At 40.7% G+C, this 17,571-nt stretch overlaps 1 pseudogene; it reads left to right on the forward strand.

Annotated features, from left to right (window-relative positions):
* Window positions 1-12,730: 12,730 nt before the first annotated feature.
* Window positions 12,731-17,571, forward strand: part of LOC106300749 — a 10,317-nt pseudogene continuing 5,476 nt past the window's right edge.

A 17,571-nucleotide genomic window follows, 5' to 3' on the forward strand; every position in this document is an offset into this window, starting at 1 on the left:
CGCATACCTAGTGTGAAGGAATGTGAGATTTTGATGAAAATGATGGAAGAACACTTCGATTTCGCAATGAACCGTTTGACGAAACTCTTTGAGGAAGAACACTTCGATTTCGTTGGATGGAGTATTTGAGAACGACGAGGAGGATGACCAAAACGAGGTTAGAGACGAAAGGATTGACGGAACACTGATGAAGAACAAGGATTCTCTCCAAAAACACTAAATCGCCATGGATGGAGTGAAAGCAACGGCTGAGAAAACAATATAAAAAAGTACTAGACTAACCCGATACATTTTTAACCGTGTTTTTTTTTGCCTTTTGTTTTTACCTTCTTTTTTTACCTTTTTAATAAATATTAAATCAATTACGAAAATTATAATTTATACTTAAAATTCATATTAATTGGTTAATTATAAGTGTATTATGGTATTAACAGGAAATAAAATCTTATTTTCCTAAAAAAATTTTAAAAAGTCTTATTGAGATAAATCTAAGTTGAAAGTGTCTCTTTTTCTCAAGTTTCTCTATTATTTTCCCAAATTATTCAAATTGGCGTACATATTTATTGTGGAGGATATATAGAGCACACTGTATATAAGTACATTTATATATTCCGTGTCATATTAAAATGATGTTTTATAATCTACTTATTAGTCTTAGTGGTCATCTTCACAGTTATAATTGTTGATTAGTAGTTGTGCAATTTTCAAATAGGGGAATAGCAGTTTTTGGCAAGTGTAGATGAAATTGCAGCATTCTCTGCATAATAGAGATTTGTATCAATTTGTATAACATTGTAATTGAGATTTGCCATTAAAAACATATATTTACCAGTTCTGCTTAGAAGGATGATATAAAATATGAATGTGATTAATTGCTCAGAGAAATCATAGAGAGTCTTAATCTAGTATAGCAAGTAGTCATGGGCAGTTTCGTTATTAATTTGTTTTGCTCATGATCTGTTACAAAAAAAAAAAAAGCTCATGGTCAAACGATGAAGAAATAAATTGGGAGAAAGAAACTTAAAAAGATGGAGCAGATAACAACTTTTTGACTGGCTTTCTTGACTGGACAGCTGAAATGTAAATATAGCACATGTTTTGAATCGGATATTCCTTCGTAATGACAATCGTTTTGTTGTCAATTCAGAATCTTACTTTTCTTTGGAATAACTACTACTCTTCAGCTCTATTCGGCGAGTGCGGCAGCGACAACGATCAAAAATACAGAAGGAATGGTGAATTTTTACTTGTGAAAGTCACAGCGATCATTTTGACATTACGAAGCGGATAAACCGGAAGAAATTGTGGACGCTGGATAAAAACAGCGTCATACTCCATAATTATTTGAATCGCCAGCGACAACTTCTGCTCCTATTCTACTCTCACCACCGTGATATTTTTCTTGTCGCTAGTCTCTACCGCTAGCTGCGTTTAAGTAGTAATACTACATGAATATTGTATATTAATAAATAGTTAACACTTCACAGAATGCAAGGTTTTTTATTCTTCAAAAACAACAAAAAGACAATATAAATGTGTTACATAATCTTGCAACCAACAAAAAGGGTTTTAATAATAATCCTACGAATCTATTTTAAATTTATCAATAAGAACTAATCAAAAAAACTTTTCAACTATGCAGAATTTATTTAAAAATGACACTCATTTAATTTTTTTTTGGTGTAAAATGACACTAATTTAACTGTTAGTAATTTGTTTTATAATTGACAAATTGAAGTGTTTGCTAGCTACAATGGCGCCCAATCGAATAAAACAATAAATGTAAATAACATATATATATATATTTTCATATATGCAGCATCTATACAGTAGAACTTCTATAAATTTGTAATCAATAAATTAATAATCTCTATAAATTAATAAATTTCACCGGTCCTAACCTGGACCGGTTCAAAATTTGACACAAATCGATAAAATAATAATTTTGTAAATATATGGTCTTATTAAAATTATAAAATTAATCATTTATATGTATAAATATTTTATATAAGTAAGAACATATTATTATATTGTTTGTTTTATATTATCAATAGAAATATCTTTATATTTTCTTAACACTTAATATATTTTTGATGAGATTTAGTAATATTATATGTAAAACCCACATTTAAGTTCTATTTAATATATATTATATACACTAAATAATATAATAAAATTAGTATAAATGTCAAATTTTAAAAAAATAGCAATTAATGTCTATACACTAAAATCAAATATTTTTCTTATCTTAAAATAAATATATCTTAAAATAAGAAATCTAAATAAAGAAACTTTTGTAAATTATTATCTCTATAAATTAGTAAAATTTCAAAGTCCCAACATTACTAATTTATCGAGTTTCTATTGTATTTAATTTCTAGACCCAAACCCATTAATAATAACATAAATATAGAACAACATCAGATATCAGTACATACATTATTACGTAGTCACCGGCCGTATTTCATTGTAGTATATAGTTCTCAGCCAGTCAAAATTTACATCATAGAGCAATAGATCCAAAAGATTCGGCAATATATTATAGTAATCTTATAAATAAATTGAGCATGGGTGAAAGACGGAATAATATTATAATTATGAGAAAGATTACATAGACGATCCGACAACCGACAATACTACCTGCCTTATAAGGATCTACGTCTAACTGCATCACCTGAGTTGTCCTACGAAGATTATGCCTGACCGAGTTTACTTGCACCATGTTGAAGATCCCTTGTAAGTTTTTCTTTCGTAGCCTGCATAATTGTTTAATAAATCGCTTTCTCCGGAAATTGAAACCTGAACCTGCTGATGTAGAAGCATTAATAAATTCTTACTCAAACCATTGGATAAGGAGTTCCGGAAGGGGCCGCTTAGTAACATGATTCTCGTGGTCGAATTTTTATTTTGGTAATTAACTATTGGGCATTCTTTTTTGTCACAAAACTATTGTGTGTTCCAACGTCCAAGTTAATTATGACATGTCTTTTTATTGTAAAGCAAAGTGAGTCAACATAAAACCTTTATGTACTATATAATTCTATAATGCAGAAAATACAAGTAGACACTCTACCCACATTTTGCTACTTATTGTTGATAATTACGACGTTACGCAACTCCAAGCCAACGTTCATGGGATATGAAGGTGACGCGCATGCAGGATGGTTGGTCCATTTATAAGACGAGAGACATTTAAAAGAATGCCATCTAAGGTTTTTTTTTTTTTTGATAAAGGACTAGTGCCATCTTAGGTTAGTTACAATGAGAATGTTGAATCATTCTTCCAACTATAGAATAATTTACAATGGGGTAGTTGAAAAAGAAAAAAAAAATCTGATGTGAATTTAGTAGAGTTGAAAGTATTCAATATGTTGAATACCTATAAGTGAGATTCATTTTTTTTTTTTTGATAATTCAGGTATCCGGACCTTAATCCGACTATCCCACCGCGTCCAACCGGAACTGGAGGGTCCTGGCGACCAAACGGAAACCATGTTAAATCCACTGTGGCCGGGACACGAACTCGTGATGGCGGGCACCTCAGCTGAGGTTCTTTTACCACCAGACCACGAGGCCCGGTAGTGAAATTCATTTTTATCACTTTTTTTATCTCATCTTAAATATTTAAGTTCAAATATTTTATAATAAATTATTTTTGTATAAGAAAATTATAATAAAATCTATCATTTGTGGTCTATAAATAGAGATTTAGTTCATTTGATTTTAGATATATAAAAAAATAGTTTTTATTGAATAAATGTGAAATAAAATGTTGGGTTATGATGTTGAATTTAAAAAAAAAGAAAATTTTGGAGTAAAATATGGAAAGAGTGTTAAATTAATATGCGGAAAAAAGAGACGATGACGTGGAATATTAGAAACTGTAAAATAGGATGTTGAATAATTTTTTCATTGTACATAGTCTAATAGTTATTCGATTTTATACTCACTTTTTTTTTTTGATCAAATTTCGATTTTATACTCACTATTATTAAATAACTACACATTATAATTTCTATGCAATTTTCACATGGGGGTAAGTTATTCGCTGAAAATGGAGGACAGTTGAGTGACATGACAATCCGGACCTACTATATAACAAAATAATAATACAGATTTTGTTCTTTTATATATTAGTGTCATGTTTTCCTTATAATATGAAAAGGACACAAAATAGAAAAATAAAACAACTTGGAAGAATATTTAATAGCAGCCCACTTCGACTAGTCACCTTAATGTTACATCAAAACGAAGAAAAACATTAAAAAAGAGGAAAATTTATTTCCAATGGTTTTTTATTTTGAGGAAAAAAGTAAGGATATGAATAGTATTTCCTTAAATTTGAGGGAATACTATTCGCAAACTCATTTTGATTTCAAGTTTATTTATTTACATAATGATCTTTTACTTTTTGACAATCTTTATTTTATGCATAAGAAAAGCATTAACACTAAACATGATTTTTATAACTTTATATCTAATATGTATATACTGATTAAACTTCTTAAAATATAATTACCAGTAATTAGTTATTAAAATATAATTTATAATTTTATAAATTATAATATATAATTAAAATAAAATAAAATAGAAAATAATACCATTAACCAATACAAAATTAAGAAAAAACACAACAAACTTAATACAACATGTAACAACTCTAAACATAAGACAAACTTAATATAATATTGATTAAAATAACTTAATAATCAGGTAGATTATTGGAAAAAAGATGTAATTCATGACATAATGTTTACTTGTGTAATTTTAAACAACATGATAATGGAAGATGAGCGTGATCTCGATGCACCAATTGTAATTGCAAGAGAAGTTTCACCTCTGGAAGTTGAAATAGTTGAGGATAAAACTACCCGATTCCAAAAGCTTTTGAGTTGGTTTAGACAAATCAAGGATAAAGAAGCTCATTTCTCTCTTCGAAATGCTTTAATTGATCATTTGTGGGAAGAATATAATAATAGTATTGTTTAAGTAAAATTCTACTATTACTTTGTATGTTGTTATGTAATATATTTGTTTTTATAAGTTATAATTTGTTTAAATTATGAAATTTAAAAATAAGTGAGTATAATCTAAAATTTTATGAAATAAAAGGTGTTATTTGCGATAAATAAAAAGTTGAAGAATGAATATAATAATAATTGAGGGATAAAATGACGGGAACCATTGGAGTAAATTACAACTTCATTTTGAATTTACTTCATTTTGAAGAAAAAAATAAGGGAAACCAATCTTAGTCCATCAGCATCAATGGTTTCTTTAAAGATTTTTCACACTTATATAATAACAAAAAAAAACAAAAGCAAGAAAGAGAAGGTAGAAAAGCAGAGAGACGTACCTGTTACGAGAGAAGTTGAGAGACTTTCTACTACATGTTCAGTTTTAATTAGTTCATCTTGTTAGGGGATTTTTGTGTACAAGCGATCCGTGCTCAGTTCTACGGAATGATATGGAAAAAGAGACATCTCGTCGTAGTGTATTTTTCCGCCTTGATAGTTGATGAACCCGGGGGATCTTGCTCTTAGGAGACTGCCATCTAGACATAGGCCAATATATGTCGTCGGTGCGTTAATAATAGTGGAGGAGATTGGTCGTTAGGCAGGGACTACTTGTCTATGGTGAAGGCCGCAGGGTCTTCTGGGTCTGCAATAGATGGTCCCGATTCCAGGGTCGGTCCTTGGGTGCCTCCTGATCTGTAGTTGAGGGTTACGGTTACCAAGGTTGGTCCTTGAGGAACCGAGGAAGATGTTTGGGATTTATAGCTGCATCCTTCAGGGGGATTGCCTACGTACCCTTCAGTGAGGGATCAAGCCGTTCGTAGTTCATGTATATGGAGGCACGGAGGCTAGATGGAGGCGCGTAGCCTGATGGAGGCACATAGCCTGATGGAGGCGCGTAGCCTAATATGGAGGCGCATAGCCTTGGGAGCACGGAGCTCTAGTGGGCACATGGCCTAATGGGCACGTAGCCTTGGGAGCACGTAGCTTTGTAGTTGGTAGGAGTCATCTGTTCTAGGGGGCACATGGCCGGAATGGTAAACCTGAAATATTCCATATATCCTTAGATAATAGAATCTTTCCATTCTTCTCAAGGGCGGCTTATGATATTGGAATACTTCTTCTTTCTCTTGGATTTATGAAGATTCCTTCTTCTCTAAGCTGGTTACCTGATAAATGGAAGATTTCCATTTATCTTAAGGCAGGAGAAATCACTTGGCCTGGAAGACGGAGGAAGGTCCCAGACCTGGGGGCATGGACCCGTGACCGGAGGCAGGACCCAAACCTGGGGGCAGGGACCCGGGACCCAGAGGCAGGAACCCAGACCCTGGGGCAAGGACCTGGAAGACGGAAGCTGGAGTAATCTCTTCATGGAATATTTTTCCCCAACAGTTTGCCCCTTATTTTCTGGCTTCATGTTTGAAGGCAGGAAATAACATGACTTTCTTCATATGACCTTATAAGTTGCACTGTAGTATCACGCTGCCTTTGTTGATTGTTCTCAGATGTACTTGCGCTCGGTGTGAAAGGATTTGCAGCCTGGTTGGAGATGTATGGCATTTGATTAGGATGACATGGAAGTGGAGAATCAGGAAGGACCACAATGTAGGACATCAAGAAGGACCAAAATTTAGGATCTAGTAAACGCTCTAAGGGTAGACATCACCGTCGTGTGAGATCAGGTCGGGCCTGTAAGACTTTCTTCTTCACCTGAAGGATGAGACATTTCCCCTACGGTGGGGATTTGCCGGAGTTGGCAGAAAGTTTGATGAAGAAGCCAGGAATGCCTGCATAAAGGGTGATGCTTCTGCTCGTACCCAGGTGCTTGTGCTTCTCCTGTGGATGTACTCGGCCTTAGTTCAGGCCTGACTTCAGTTTGCATTTCTTGAGGCTCTCTGGCTCCACGAATCGTGTGGAGGAGTGTATGGGTCAGGACCCAGGAATTCTAAGAGGGAGAATCTTGGCGATACTAAAGACCAGGGGGATGAGTAGGTTTAGCAAGACCAGGAGGCCGAAACTGAGGATTCTTATGCTTGATTCTACCGGCCTTGCGTGTTCCTCTCGAGCTCGTAAAGGCTGTAATAGACTTTCAGGAGGGTCTTCGTGCCGGTTTCCTTGCTGCGTTTAGCATACTTGATGCTCCTTGAGGTGTTGATGTTTTAGCTGTAGCTTCTTGCGTCGTCCCAGGATTGTACCTTGACTTTTGGCAGAGGGGACGTTCAGCATGTTCGTCTTGGTGCATGGAGATAACATAGTTGATTCTTGGTACCAGAGTAGATTTCTTGGACATGTTGTTTGCGGCGAGCAGTAGTTTCCATGCCAAATATAGAAGGTGGAAACATTGGTTGAACTCTGCCATTGATTCTTGGCCACTCTCAACTATGTAGTACCGCAATCTGCCCCTCGGAGGTAAGCCACCATCAATGCTGGGATGACCTTGCGTCGTGCTTTCATGGAACCTAGAGGATCCTAGGCATGCTCTCCCAAAATCTGGAGGTTTAGAGATACATCTTTCTTAAACCCATAGGTTCGAGGATGTGATCGGAGGTTGTATAGACTTTCATCTGGGAACCCGGAGGCTGGATGAACTTTAGTCAAGGAACCCGTTGCTTGCATGGACCTTAGTCCAGGAACCCTTAGGTTATAAGGATTTTCGTCCGGGAACCGGATGGTTGTTAGGACCTTCAAGGGGACCTTCCCGTATATCTTTTCGACTCAAAGTCGTCTTCGTCGGGTAGACTCTCGTTGATTGCCAGTTAGACTTTTTGGAGCAGTGTCTTCCTTTGCATCGTCCAGCTATCCTTTGGGAAGTCTTAAAGACAGAACAAGATGTGTTAGACTCGTGAACCATGAGTATAGGGATGCTTCACATTCCACCTTCCATAGATAGGTTACTCGTGAATTTTTCCGAAGAGATAGCTGGTCTCTCTTAGGGACCCGGAGATTTAATGGCAGGATCCTGGGATCGAACGGAACTGTGGTACTGCTTCAGAATCCGGAAATGTTGTTGGGACCCGAAGGTCGTTTCTGGAGCCCGGAGGCTGCCCTAGACCCGGAGATCTCCTTTAGAACCCAGAGGTTAAGAGAGGACCCAGAGGTCGATGGGGAACCCGGAGGTTCCTCTAGACCATGAGGTCGTATTTAGGGCCCTGAGGTCGTTTAGGGACCCGGAGGTCGATTGGGAACCCGAAAGTTCCTCTAGACCCTGAGGTCGTAGTTGGGCTCGGGGGTTTTAAAGAACCTGGAGGTTTACCTTTTCCAGGTCCTGAAGAAATTTGCTCAGGACCCGGAGACTGCATGGGGACCCGAAAGTTCTTAATAACCCAGGGGTATTTGATTTGTATTTTAAGGGACCGTATTCTGCCATCCTCAGTGAGGCCACTATCGGTACCTATTGGGATTTCGCATTCTACCGCTCGGAAACTGGTCACTATCGTGTTCCCGTGCTGCATGCTGCTTTCTGCAGAAAGCCACTATCAGACTTAGGGGTGCTGGTTATGGATTCGGAAACCCAAGTGCCAGGCTTTTTCTGCTTTCCACGTCTGGAGAAGCAGGAATTTATGTATTGCTCCCTGCACGTGGCAGTACTTATGCAATATGCAAACTACCGGAATTAACCCGGAGGTGTCACAGTACTCTTGCTTATGAGGCCCCGATATTTCTATAGCTCTAGGCCTATACCAGGGTTATAGGTAGTTTTGACAAGCATACTCAGGTTGATCAGACATATTCCTGCCTTAAGTCTCATACCCATTGTTATTGTCGCTCCTTGTACAAAATCTGAGTTTGAATACAGTACATTGCATTTGCGTAAGAGTTTGGAAAGTTTTTATTTTTCATTTTTACCTGGTGTTAAGGATAGAAGCAGAGGTCGGAGCCGGAGCTTCGTAGTCGGAGTCGGAGTCGGAACTTCTTCATGCGGGTGTATTGAGACCAGGGTCCTGCCCGGAAACAAGAGTAGTATTTTCTAAAATTATGTACTCCCAATAGTTTGCCCCTTATCTTTCGATTTCATGGGTGAAGTTGGGAGATAACATGTGTAGTTTGGCCAACCAGAGTCGTTCCATCTCAACATGCTTATAGTGGACAGGACGCTGCTTCCCTTTTTCTGATTTCTTCTTAGGCCTGGACCGTGTTAGAACCTGGAGGAGAGTCGTTTTTCCAGATGGTAGACCGGGGTCTTGATGAGTACTTCCATGTTCTGGACCTGTTCGAAGGTGATCTTGTAGGATTCGGGACCTTGATCTTGTATTTCAGTGGACGACAAGATTTTCTTTCCGGTCTTGTAACCCACGTAGGTTTCTCTCAGTGATGTAGGGTTCGACGGAGATGGACTTGCTGATGCTTCAGTGAGCTTTGACATTCGTCAGCTGGATACAGGGTCCTTAGACCTGTAACAGGACCTTGGAGGAATGGAGATCTTTGTTGAGGCGTGGAGGCTACTTCTCTTGGAGAACCAGTAGATTTATCCTTGAGAACCTGGAGGCTCCTTGGAACTAGTGCTCTGGCACATGAGGATCTGTAGATATTTTCTTTTTGTCGATGTCGTTTAGTAACTTCTTCTACCTGCTCTCTGCTCCTTCTTGGGTGAGCCACTCTCAGCGTTTTATGATGTCATTTAAGGATGCGTCCAAGCCATTCTCTGCCCCCACTTGGGTGAGCCATTCCCAGCGTTTTCTGGACGTTATTCGATGACTCGTCGCCTCTTCTTGAATCTCCTTTGCCACGTGCATGTTCATGAGATTTGTTGATGCGTGTTGCCCCTTGGGTTAACGCTTAGCTCATTTGCCCCTGGTTTCCCCGCGGTCGTGTCTTCCCTTGGAAATATGTAGAGGCCTGTAGCCTTGGAAATCTTGAGAAGCACGTCACCTTAGCTTCCTTTAGAAGTATATCAGGGTACATTGCCAGGAAAGAGTAGTAAGGTGGTCAGTGCTTGCTATTTTGTGGGGTCATTGGGTTTGACCTCCTTATAAGGTGAACAGCCTAAGATCCGGAACCTGTAAGCTGGGATCTGGAACCTGGAAGCTGGAAGCTGGAACCTGGAACCTGGAAGCTGGGATCTGGAACCCAGAGGTTTGGATTTTTTCTTTTGGATGAACAGTAGTGGAAACAAGTGTTCTTCGGCTCCTTTTACTCCCATTTGCTTCAAATGAGTTGAGGATATAAAGACCAGCATCCCTTGATGTAGAGGTTAGCATCTTCTCTGGCTCCTTCGCAGGAGGTGGAGCAGCAGTGCTCCCGGCGCTTGGGCAGGGTTCCTTTCGTGGAACAACTCCAACGGAACTTGACGAGTACTCCGGGACCAGCTGGATCCAAGGAATGTAGAGGCTGGCTTTGAGGTTGAGACCTGGAGACGGGGGGAACCAAATGTTATTGAAGGGCGATTCCGGGCTGGGACCGGGAGTAGGCAGGGACAAGAGACTGTAGAGGTCATACTAGTAGATTAGAGCTGGAGCCTGCAGGAACCAAAGACTGTAGAGGTCTGACTCGTGGTTGAGACCTGGAACCAATGAAGCCAAATGCGGTTGAGGAGGGATTCCAAATTGGAACCTGGAACCTGCAGGGACCCGGTGCTAATTCTTGCGTCGAATTACGCTACAACCGTTAGCATGGTGTTATACTCCCTTAGACTCAGCATCAATGGTTTCTTTAAAGATTTTTCACACTTATATAATAACAAAAAAAAACAAAAGCAAGAAAGAGAAGGTAGAAAAGCAGAGAGACGTACCTGTTACGAGAGAAGTTGAGAGACTTTCTACTACATGTTCAGTTTTAATTAGTTCATCTTGTTAGGGGATTTTTGTGTACAAGCGATCCGTGCTCAGTTCTACGGAATGATATGGAAAAAGAGACATCTCGTCGTAGTGTATTTTTCCGCCTTGATAGTTGATGAACCCGGGGGATCTTGCTCTTAGGAGACTGCCATCTAGACATAGGCCAGTATATGTCGTCGGTACGTTAGTAATAGCGGAGGAGATTGGTCGTTAGGGTCTATGGTGACTACTTGTCTATGGTGAAGGCCGCAGGGTCTTCTGGGTCTGCAATAGATGGTCCCGATTCCAGGGTCGGTCCTTGGGTGCCTCCTGATCTGTAGTTGAGGGTTCCGGTTACCAAGGTTGGTCCTTGAGGAACCGAGAAAGATGTTTGGGATTTATAGTTGCATCCTTCAGGGGGGATTCCCTACGTACCCTTCAGTGAGGGATCAAACCGTTCGTAGTTCATGTATATGGAGGCGCGGAGCCTAGATGGAGGCGCGTAGCCTGATGGAGGCACATAGCCTGATGAAGGCGCGTAGCCTAATGGAGGCCCGTAGCCTTGGGCGCACGGGGCTCTAGTGGGCACATGGCCTAATGGGCACGTAGCTTTGTAGTTGGTAGGAGTCATCTGTTCTAGGGGGCACATGGCCGGAACAGATGGTAAACCTGTCGATATGCTGCAGTTAGCATGGAACGTCGATGTGCTTCAGTGAGCATGGAGGGACCCTGCTGATGAGCTGGAGATCGTGGCATGAGCCAATAAATAGAGTTGTAGACGTGCTGCAGAGAGCATATATTCATCTTGTTGATAGTAATCGCCGAGATCAGCCTGTCATCGGCGTGTCGAAGAAGAAGGTCTTCTAGGTATGGAACCTTGCCTTGGCGGCTGTGGAATTGTGAGCTCTGGTCAAGGACGTCTCTCCCCTTTCTTTAGGTTTAGAAACCTATCTTTATAGTGGAGGTCGTGCCTTTCTCTTAGGGTTTGGAAATATTTCATATATCCTTAGATAATAGAATCTTTCCATTCTTCTCAAGGGCGGCTTATCATATTGGAATACTTCCTCTTTCTCTTGGATTTAGGAAGATTCCTTCTTCTCTAAGCTGGTTACTTGATAAATGGAAGATTTCAATTTATCTTAAGGCAGGAGAAATCACTTGGCCTGGAAGACGGAGGAAGGTCCCAGACCTGGGGCAGGGACCCGTGACCGGAGGCAGGACCCAGACCTGGGGGCAGGGACCCGGGACCCAGAGGCAGGAACCCAGACCTTGGGGGCAGGGACCTGGAAGACGGAAGCTGGAGTAATCTCTTCATAGAATATTTTTCCCCAACACATCTCATTTTTATTGATTAAAATTAATTTCATAATATAACTAACTTTAAAGTAGTAACTAAATATTGTTTAGAGACTATGTGCAAGAAACTTATTGCTAAGGGCATGATTAACCTCGGTCTCTTAGCTGGAGTTCTTAACTCATGATTTGACACTTTTTGTTATTTTACACTTTTCGGCTAAGAGATGGCTCTTAGACCATCAGCATTGGTGAACCTCACTATTTAGATTCCCAATGCTCCTGTTATTATTATTTTAATTTCATTTTTTGTTTTTTTTTTAAATTAATATTCATCCAATTGCGGGCCGCCACGTGGCGTGGGGCCCGCAGAACAGTAGTGATACGGGGTCTTCTCAGCGAATTAGCACGACCCGAGTTAAACACTGTTGAAATATTTTAATATTATTTTTTGTGGAAAACTGTGTAAACTTTTGGTAAGAGCCTTCAATGCTCATGCTCTTATATCTCTTATTTAAGAGACGGTTCTTAACTTTTCTTAGTTAAAATCTAAGAAAAATTAAGAACCGTCTCTCAGCCGAAGCTAAGAACCCAAGTTAATAGACTGGGGTTAATCATAGTCTTATGCTCTTATACCTTTAATTCTCCCTCTCTCTCTCTCTCTCTAAAATGGAAAAACATTTCAATGTAGAGAGTAGTGCTACTTACCATCAGGAAGACAATATTGCTTCCATAATAACAACGTCCCACGTCGCCGCCGTCACTTCATCGAAATCTTGGTCTTTTAAAAGATATTTAGTGCAAGACACTGAAGCGGGTGGAAAACGGCGGAGGAGCAACGGTAGCAATGATAATAAGAATCCGATTTCATATAGAGGAGTAAGGAAGAGGAGTTGGGGAAAATGGGTGTCAGAGATTAGAGAACCAAAGAAGAAATCAAGAATCTAGCTTGGGACTTACCCAACGGCTGAGATGGTATCTCAAGCTCATGACGTTGCGGCTTTAGCCATTAAAGGCAACTCCGGTTATCTCAACTTCCCAAAATTATCCGGTTTTCTTCCTCGTCCGGTTAGCTGCTCTCCCACAGATATACAAGTCGCAACTGCCAAAGCCGCAAAAGTCATGTGGCAAGAACCGGTTATAGATGAGAATTTAGCCAATGAGCCAAGTCATTCCGAGTTGTCTACAGCTCAGTCTTTGACGTCCAGCAGTTTTGTGTTTCCTTCAAACACGTTAGATACTTTGAGTACAGACTGTTAGTGCAAGATGACATTGCAATAGTACTGAAGAAGATAACTCAAGAGACAAAACAATACAAGCAAACACTCTGCTTTATTAGAATCTCATTTAAACAATCTATACAAAACTTTCTTTATTCAGCTTTACTCGTCTAGTGTTAACACCCTAACACACGACACTGAAGGATTCCTAAGCTACCCGCTTATGTTTCTCTCCCGTCAAGTACTTCAGCCACTGCTTTAGCACGACCCAAGAACACTTCCAAGAGCTTCTCTCTCTCTCTCTCTATAAGATCAGCCTCTGTGTCTTTGTCTCTCTACAAACGACCCATAGCTACCTTATATTATTCTCCACGTTCCTGAAACCCTAGTCTCCAAGGCAACATGGATATGGACATCTTCCATAACATTAAGTGCAACTTTCCTTTTCTTGGAATGCACATATTCCTCTTCTTTAAGTCATAAACTTGCTCCTCAAGTTTATTCTTCTTTCCATATCTCCAAGATACTCTCTTGCTCTCTAAGTCTACACGACTCAAGTTCAGCACCTTGACTCCACATGGTCTTCACCACTCAACACGATGTCTGCTTCAGAAACTACGTCAGCGACTACTTCATGTCAGACATCTTACATCTTCAATCTCCCCCCTTTTATTGTATGCCGATCAAGCACAACAATCTTCTGGTTCAGCAACCACGTTCCTCACCTGGAAACTTCCATACCAGATGTGCTTTTCCCCCCCCCCCCCCCCCCACGAGATTTGCACCACACCATGATTTTCTCCCCCATGAGATATGCATTCTCTGTACCAGAACATCAACATTCTCCCCCTGCTTGATTGCATACTAAGCTAAAACAGATGCTTAGATGTCAAGCCTTATAGACCCAGCCGTCTATTTCTTCATGTATAATCATGACATAGCCCATGCTGCAACGGAATAACAAGTACTGCATCACGACCTGACACACCTGTCGAACTACCATTTGACCAGCTTCTGTTGAGGACCTGGCTTCCTTCATGTGTCGTCTTCTTGACCATGAGCCCTTCCCCATCCACACCGAGTGCACTTTGCACTCGTTGCTATTATCTTGGAGTGATTTCACTATCACCCTCCTGAAGATCATCTCGGATCACTTCCTGTTCAATCTCCTTCCCCTTTGTACCACAAACAACCTCGTGTCCTGGCTCCAGATTTGATGCTTCTTGATCAACCTCAAGATCACTCTTAACGTAGCTGCACCCTTCTCCTAATGTCTCTTCCTTGACCTCATCAAGTAAGCCACTCTTGGCTAAGAGCACCTCTTCAACCCTCTTGGGGTTAGTGAACGTCTTGTTCACCTTCTTGGCCATGTTTATGCTCTTCTCACGAGCAAAACACTCCACCTTCTTGTGTCCAACTTTCCCACAGAACCAACAGCACATCTGATGTTGCTTCTTGCTTGGCCTAACACAGTTGTTGATGCACCGATCAGTCTCCTTCCTTGTACCATCTGCACAACCATGCTTCAGAACCTCATGTCTGACCTTCATGTTGTTGCACTGATGTACTACTTTCGGCTTGTTAATGACAGCTACGCTGTAGAACTTCTTGCCTTACTCCTTGTCGTACGTCCCAACGTACTTCATGACAAGCTTCTTTGGCTCCACTTTTTTCTATGCTCCCCTGCACGAAGTGTGACAGCCCCTTCTGATGTACGCCAGTACTCTCAGCTCCTCGATATCCCAGTCCCCAATTCACTTTGGCTGGTTGTCTCATTGAGAGTATCTTATCCAAGTCCTTGGATCCACTGTTGAGCATCCTGATCTGTTTGCGATTGTCAGCCAAATCACGTTCTAGCATCCTTGCTCTCTCTTGTTCACTAGTCGAAACTTCCCTCAGCTTGCTAACCTCCTGCTCCAGAGATTCATTCTTCTCACTTATAGCAGCAAGTTCTTCAGAAAGTTCTTCATTCTGCTTACGGCTATGCACCAGATCATGTTGTAACCTCATATTCTCATTCTTGAGATTCAACCACTTATTTAGCAGCACGTGATACTCCTCATCATCTGTATCAGCATCTGAATCAGAGGATTCACTAGATTCCTCCTTGAGTGCACCAAATGCAACAAGGTTCTTCAACACCTTTCCATCTTCTTCAGACTCTAAATCATGAGACGACTGCAATGGAACTCCTTTTTCCTTCTTTAAGTTTGGACATTCATTCCGTGTGTGTCCAACACCTTTACACTCAGAACACTTAAGTTCTCTCCGTTGTGCTACAGGACAGTCAGCCTTTATATGACCAACACCTTCACACTCATAGCATCTAAGACGTTCTCTTCTTCTGTTATTGCCACGATCACCTCCCTGGCGACCATATTGATTCCTCTGACCAGAGGAATTCATCATCTTACCCAGATTCCTAGCCAACATCCCCATGGCATCTTTAACATTCAGAGATCTATCTCCATCTTTGTCAGCAGCAAGAGCTATGCTCCTTGATGCACCACCTGACGTAGAGACTGAACTACTGTCTGTCTCCATCTCTTTTGCCTTCAGCATACCCACAAGCATGTCAAACTTGAGCTCATCCGTGTTTGTGGTCATATTCAAAACCGCCTTGTGAGCTCCAAACTTCGTTGGAAGACAGCGTAGTAACTTCTTTACCAACTTCTTCTCCTTGTACTTCTTCCCAAGTACACATGCTTCATGCGCCATACCACTGAGTTTGGCACTGAAGCTCGCAACAGAATCATTATCTGACCACCTGAGATTCTCAAACTGTGACTCAAGATGATCTAGACGTGTTCTCTTGACACTTTCATCTCCTTCAAACGAATTCAGCAGGATCTCCCATGCCTCTTTAGCCGAAGTACTCCCCTGAATCAGCTAGAACTATTCTGCTTCAACTGCTCCAAAAATCACCGACAACGCCTTTGCATTAAACTTAGATGCATTGTGTTCTGCCTCTGACCAATCCTCTTTTGGATTAGGATTCTTCCCATCTCCTGTGACTATGGTAGGCTCCTCCCAACCAATCTTCACAGCTGTCCACGCATCTTCATTGATTCCTCGAATCATCTGCTTCATGCGAGCCTTTCAATGACCATTCTGGTCCGCATTCAACATGATCACCTTCTGCATAGAAACAATCGTGTCCATCTTCACCTTCAGGATAACACCGATATCTTAGGGGCCCCACTCTGATACCACTTGTTAGTGCAAGATGACACTACAATAGTACTGCAGAAGATAACTCAAGAGACAAAACAATACAATCAAATACTCTGCTTTATTAGAATCTCCTTTAAACAATCTATTACAAGACTTTGTTTATTCAGATTTACTCGTCTAGTGTTAACACCCTAACACACGACACTGAAGGATTCCTAAGCTACCCGCTTATGTTTCTCTCCCGTCAAGTACTTCAGCCACTGCTTCAGCACGACCCAAGAACACTTCCAATAACTTCTCTCTCTCTATAAGATCAGCATATGTGTCTATGTCTCTCTACAAACGACCCATAGCTATCTTATATTATTCTCCACGTTCCTGAAACCCTAGTCTCCAAGGCAACATGGATATAGACATCTTCCATAACATTAAGTACAACTTTCATTTTCTTGGAATGCACCTATTCATCTTCTTTAAGTCATAAACTTGCTCCTCAAGTTTATTCCTCTTTCCATATCTCTAAGATACTCTTTTGCTCTCCAAGTCTCCACGATTCCAGCTCAGCACCTTATGAAAGACCCGCCCCTTCCCCATTTCCAACCGGGGTTCCTGGGCGCGGGGTTTAGGACACACATGTCTACTTTCCCGACATCTCCGTGTGTCCCGTTTCTGGTCCCATGAGTTTAAGGTGCGTATCCTTTCTTACCATTGACATTTCCACTTATAGTTCTGCAAAAAAGGAAGAGGGGAAAAGAGGGGTGAGTATGAATACTCAGTGAAGCGATTCTAGACCAGTCTCCCCCATGAACTTTTATACTGCTCAATGCGAAACGAGAACCGACTAGTCACTACACCCATTTCTGAATCTAGCTATTAAGGTTTCATTTCACGAAAAATAAGCAATGCAATGAACTCAGTCATCACTCAATTCACCCAATTCGGTTTATTATTTAAGACTCCAGTCATCCTAGAACTCTAGGACCTACACAGCTCAAACGGACCAACCCTCCCCTTTTCTTGCTGCATTCCTGTGGAGCCGCCTGCCCTGGTACACTCGGCATCCGGTTCCCTTGGATGTAGTCTATACCCTTTGCAGTGTATTACGGCCCCTTCCCG

Source organism: Brassica oleracea, chromosome C6 (genome assembly GCF_000695525.1).
Source record: "Brassica oleracea var. oleracea cultivar TO1000 chromosome C6, BOL, whole genome shotgun sequence".
Lineage (NCBI taxonomy): Eukaryota > Viridiplantae > Streptophyta > Magnoliopsida > Brassicales > Brassicaceae > Brassica > Brassica oleracea.